The sequence below is a fragment of the Chrysemys picta genome, unplaced genomic scaffold (assembly GCF_011386835.1).
Source record: "Chrysemys picta bellii isolate R12L10 unplaced genomic scaffold, ASM1138683v2 scaf698, whole genome shotgun sequence".
NCBI classification, from domain to species: Eukaryota; Metazoa; Chordata; order Testudines; family Emydidae; genus Chrysemys; species Chrysemys picta.
This window is the reverse complement of record NW_027053405.1, coordinates 1-5,939: the sequence shown is the minus strand read 5'-3', so window position 1 is coordinate 5,939 and position 5,939 is coordinate 1.

The window sequence follows — 5,939 nt, the reverse complement described above, 5'->3', positions numbered from 1 at the left end:
TATGAAGTCTGGTACATAGAAAATCCTTTCCAGTGCTTTCTCTGATGGAGATTGTTTTATTATGATACAACATGGTTTCTTCCTGGGATATAATGAAGCATGTGTAGGTAGTTGTCTCACCTGTTAAAAGATGGTGTCGGATTGTAGAGCGGATTCGGTTGAATTTACTGATGGTCTAATTTAAACAATGGTCTAAATACACCATTGGTACAACTCCATTGACTTCACTGGACTTGCACCTGCTAATGCTGGCCCTGAATTTGGCCAAATGAGATCAAACATGAACTAATCAGTTTAATTAGAAATGCATCAAATCATACAGTCCTTAATCAGGCAAAACTTCCACTGAAGCCAATGGAAGTTTAGCCTAAGAACTGCTTGATTTGGCCTAATATCCTTATTTACAAAAAAAAATATGTGGAATGGACATTTTACATAGTACAGAGTTGGCTAACTGCAATGGGTACTAGGAGATGCAATGCCTCCTCCCACCTGAGAAAACTCACCTTGCACCAGTCAGGACTGTAGCTATATACCATTCCCTTGCAACTGCACCTAGATCGCCCTTTACCCAGCAAAACTTGGGGGAGGGATAGCTCAGTGGTTTGAGCATTGGCCTGCTAAACCCAGGGTTGTGAGTTCAATCCTTGAGGGCGCCACTTGGGGATCTGGGGCAAATCAGTACTTGGTGCTGCTAGTGAAGCCAGGGGGTTGGACTCAATGACCTTTCAAGGTCCCTTCCAGTCCTAGGAGATGAGATATCTCCATTAATTATTATTATTTAATGGCAGAATATTACTGGGGTTACTTTTTCCTTACTGGTTTAAAAAGCAAACAAACTATGATATTCCTATAAAAAGTAAATTTTTCATGTGAATAATCCTGGCTATTAATGAATATGTAATCCACCCACTCTGCCGCTGGTGAGATAATTTTGCATTAATGTCAGTTGGAGGGGGCTGTGTTGCTAAATTCCACCCCTTTGAAAATTAAAGAGGGCACTTAAAATACAATCCAATTAATAGCTTTTGATTCTGTTTCTATTTAAACATTGTTTTGTTGTGCCATCTTTTGGGTACGGATATGGCTTTTTATTTATCTCTAGCTTTGTCAGTGTTAGTATAACTGAGGACTGGAGCACATCAAGCTAGATTTCATGCTCCTGTTTCTCTTGAGTTAGACCTTTTTGACATGCTGCATTCCAACATGAGCAAAATTGTCTGATACTTTTATCCCTATCCGTTTTACGTGCACCTCAAACACTGTGAGTTAAACAGTCCTATGTAATGAGAGAGCATTTTATAGCAGCTTCTTCACAAATCAGAAAAGCTGTATGGACACGAATATACCAGGGGTGCTGGGACTAGGGGTGCAGTAGAACCCCCTGGTTTGAAGCAGTAACAACAACCAAATACACGGTTTCTGCTTTCAGCACCGCCCCCCCATAAAAATTGATCCGACACCCCTGCAAAACAGCACATGGATCGTTGCTCCAGAGCACACCTGCTGTGTTGTTCCCAATGGAATATACCTAACTCAGTTAGTTTTCCAGAGAATATGGAGTCACACCTAAAATAAGTATAGCCAAGCCCAGAGCCAACTTCCATGCACATCTGTATCTGTGGGGTTTTATTTCATATGTTACAATGAAAATTTGAAGCAAAAGATTAGCTCGGGGGGGAAGAAGGAGGGGGTTGAGAGAGAGAGAATGCAAGGGCCAAGAAACATTGCAAATTGCCCATCACAACGGGAAGTGGCATGGGTAAGGGACTTGGGCCATCAATGGATTTAGAAGGCCATGATCTGAAATTCTATGGTTCATCAGACATCTGCATGGAGACTTAGGCCCTGATCCAAAAAGTACTTAGGCCAGTGGCTCTCAACCTTTCCAGACAACTGTACCACTTTCAGGAGTCTGATTTGTCTTGAGTACTCCCCCCAAGTTTCATCTCACTTATAAACAACTTGCTTACAAAATCAGACATAAAAATACAAAAGTGTCATAGCACACTGTTACTGAAAAAATTGCTTACTTTCTCATTTTTATTTGGAATATAAATACTGTACTTCTATTTCAGTGTATAAGATATAGAGCATTGTATAAACAAGTCATTGTATGAAATTTTAGTTTGTACTTTTCCTATAGCCTGTTGTAAAATGAGGCAAATATCTAGATAAGTTGATGTACCCCCTGGAAGATGTCTGTGTACTCCCAGGGGTACACGTATGCCCCTGGTTGAGAACCACTGTCTTAGCCCTGGTCTACACTGGTGGGGAAGGGGGGGAAATCGATCTAAGTTATGCTACTTCAGCTACGTGAATAACGTAGCTGAAGTCGACGTACTTAGATCGACTTACCATGGTGTCTTCACCATGGTGAGTCGACTGCTTCCACTCCCCCGTTGACTCTGCCTGCATCTCTCGTGGCGCTGGAGTGCAGGAGTCAACGGGAGAGCGCTCGGGGGTTGATTTATCGCGTCTAGTCTGGACATGATAAATCGATCCCCGCTGGATTGATCGCTGCCTGCTGATCCGCCGAGTAGTGTAGACATATCCTTAGATATATAAGTCCTAAACTGTCTGATTATACCACTCTGTATAGTTAGTCATTGGACCAGAGAGAGAGAGAGAGAGCATGATTGTAGCTTGGTGGTTAGGGCATCCACCGGGAGGTGGGAGATCTCTGCTCCAATGACTCTTTAATTATTTAGCCATTGTGGAACAACTTCAACAAGAGAGACTGAGGGAGCCCCATATCAGAATACCCCACAGCTCAGTTGTTAGATCACTCTATGGAGAGAGAGGATTTGAACGGGGCAGGGAGTCACCCTTCTCCCCCTCAGCCAGAGAGGATGGAATTGAACCTGGGTCTGCCACATCCCAGGCAGGTTGTTCCACCCACTAGCTAAAAGTTAAAAGGTGGGGGCAGCGGTGGCTCCTCCTCCTCTGGCTGTTTTGTGTGGCATGAGGCAGGCACTTAACTCATTCCTGCAAGAAACAACTTAGGAGGTGGGTTCACGTTTGTGGATTGCTAAACAGAGATAGGTGCTTCCCTGCAGCTGGGACTTGGGAGCCTGTCTCCATGAGGGGGCGGATCTTAGGACACCCCCTCTGGTCAGCGTCTCCCATTGGCTAATGTAGGTGCCTCCCTGCCTAGCTTGCTGGCTTTTGTGGATTGCATTCTTAGATGCCTGTCTCTCCCCATTCATTGTATATGAAGCCTAGGTGCCTAATTCAAGCTTTGTGCATTGCAAGTGGGGGTCTTGTGATATTCTAGGCACTGCGATGCTCAGCCTTGCAATGCCGAAGTCCATTTGTTGACCCAGGCCTCAGTGCCACTACACAATTCAGTCCTCACTGCTGCCTGTGGCTAAGACAACCCTCCTATGAGGGAAGCAGCATAAATATGACAGGGTGAGCATTAGCTTATGCTGTAATATTCCTCTTACGCCACCCCCGTGTGAGGGGCTGATGCTTCTGCAGAGCAGACGTCCCTGTTCACTCATCTCCGCTCCTAACACACAGAGAGCCAGCTCCACAGCATACCCTGAGCCTGATTCAAATATATTTGGCAAGCTGACTGTGTTGACTTCAACACAATACTAATTCTGCCAAGGGACTGTGTAAAATTGTCACTCACCAGATCTGCTCCCAGTTTGTATTCAGTGATACCTGCTTACAGGTATAGGGATTCTTTTAAACTGGGCTTCTCTTCTGTGGCGATGACAGCTGGATTTTGTTCTTCCTTGTGCATTTTCAGAAGAATCTTTTTACTAAGTTCTAATCAGTTACATCTTTGCAGCCCCAGTGAAGGTAACAGTATTACACAAATGTCACTGAGGGCATAGCTTGGCTTCTAGGACCTTTATTGGAGGTGATGACAGGTGAGAAGGAAAGAGACCAGCTTGACTCATCGATCCTAATTTGATTTGTAGGGCTGGCAGCTAGAAAAACAGTTTTACTTGTAAACAGAGCATACTTGAGCTGAAAATCATTCAGAGTCAATAAACACAGAACATCACTGTGCCACTTTTGTAGCATCACTGTTCAGAGCAAAACTGCATTTAAAATTTTTTTGAACTAGTATTTGAGACATTCACCAATTGCCTGTATAACTGTTATTTACCAAAGCTGTCAGAGTGATGTTTAAGGAAAACCTGACTGTGGGAGAGCACAGGTGTTACACTTAAGTCCACACCCACAACTGGTATAACATCTGCTTGCAGTGAAGAATGTCTAGTGACAGGCATGTCATTAAATTATGACACAAATTTATTTAGTTGGCTTTTCTGGCTTGAATAAAATTAGGACAAAGAAATATGACACTTCGCTGGGGCTCATGTATTTTTTGAAGTAAATAGAAAACTCAAGGCTCTGATAGATCAGAGGTTCATAATAAGGGTTAACTATTCATGTTTGTGGTGGCTTTCAAATATTTACAGGCTGCTCCAAATGTGACTGGCCTCATTAATGATAAAGAGCTAGTTCTCTGAAAGGCTGTCCTTGACCCAGCTGTAATTGCCTTTTATAAACAACATTACAGCTATGTAGACTTGTAAACTATTCACTTACTTGCATACGTTATCTTATTAACAAAGTTGAGACCTTTTCACTCTGCAGATACTGAATATCTGATCAGTCAAATTAGCGGTAGAGCCCTAGTGATAGCAAGTATTGGAGGGAAGAAAACCACATGCTATGCATGTGATGGCTTAGACTGCTGGCTGTATTGCCCTCTCCTCTACATACTGTAGTCTATGTGAGGGGAGGACATGGAGTGTGTATGTGTGTATTTTTTATATGGAGAAGCCACACAAAGGTCTTGAAGTTGCGGATGGAGGTATGATAGGATATAAGATGTAAGCAGAGTCAGGATGAGCTCTACCCTGACATCTGGTGGTGAATTATGGCGAGTGTGGAAAAGAACTCCAGGGGCTGATCTTGTTTGCATAGGCACACCCACTCGCCTGGCATGAAACAACAGCAACTCAAAGTGGTTACTTTGGCTGGTGTGGGATCCCCAGTTTCTCTGTTATTGGGGCAGGAAGAATAAAGTTTTGTTACCCTGATTCTGTGAATCAAGGCCAGTGGAACTGTTGTATGACAGAAGGACTGAGGGAGTCCTTCACCATTACCTAAGTAGCACTTGCTTGACAAGGGGCATGGGTTACAAAACCCAGTGAATGGAGAGAGGATGGGGACAGGTATTTGTACCTGATGGGATGGGCCCCTCTCTGAGGGGTTGAAACACCAATTGCACTATCCCCTCTCTCCACTGTTGAATATCAGAGCTAAATTTGATTCCATTAGAAGTCTAATTACTGACTGCTGAGCTGAATTCACTTTGGGCCAATGGTGCACTAGCACTGGGGCTCCCCTACTACTATGAGCTGAAATTGCTAAGAGCTGAAATCACAGAAGAGCTGAGATCACTGAGGCTGTGTTAGCTAGTGGGGGAGCCTGAAGCTATATTGCTAAGCAGCTGGTGGAGCAGCGAGCAGAGTGGAGCCTTGCAAGCGGAGCGGAGTGGCTGGAGGAGCAGCTAGCAGAGCGGAGCCTTGTGGGAGCGGCCCAAGGGACGGCTGAAGTGGAGCAGAGCTGAGCGGCTCACAGGTCGGTGAGCAGAGTGGAGCAGCTGCCAGAGCAGTTCGTGGGACGGCGGGAGCAGCTCACGGGGCAGCTGGTGGAGTGGAGCGGCTCGGCTCGTGGTGAAGGCTGCGGCGGAACCCCGTCGGCCTTGGATCACGTAAGGTGCCCCTTAACACCCTGCGTGCCCCCCTGAACTCTGGGGCTGCACTGACCAGGGACAGAGACTTTGGGGGGTTGTTGGACTTTTGGGACTTTGGTGATCCTTGGGTTGCTGGTTTCAAGAACCCAAGGGAAAGGACACAGCCCAACTTGCTGGGGTGGGTTTTTTGCTCATGGTTTGTGTTATGAAT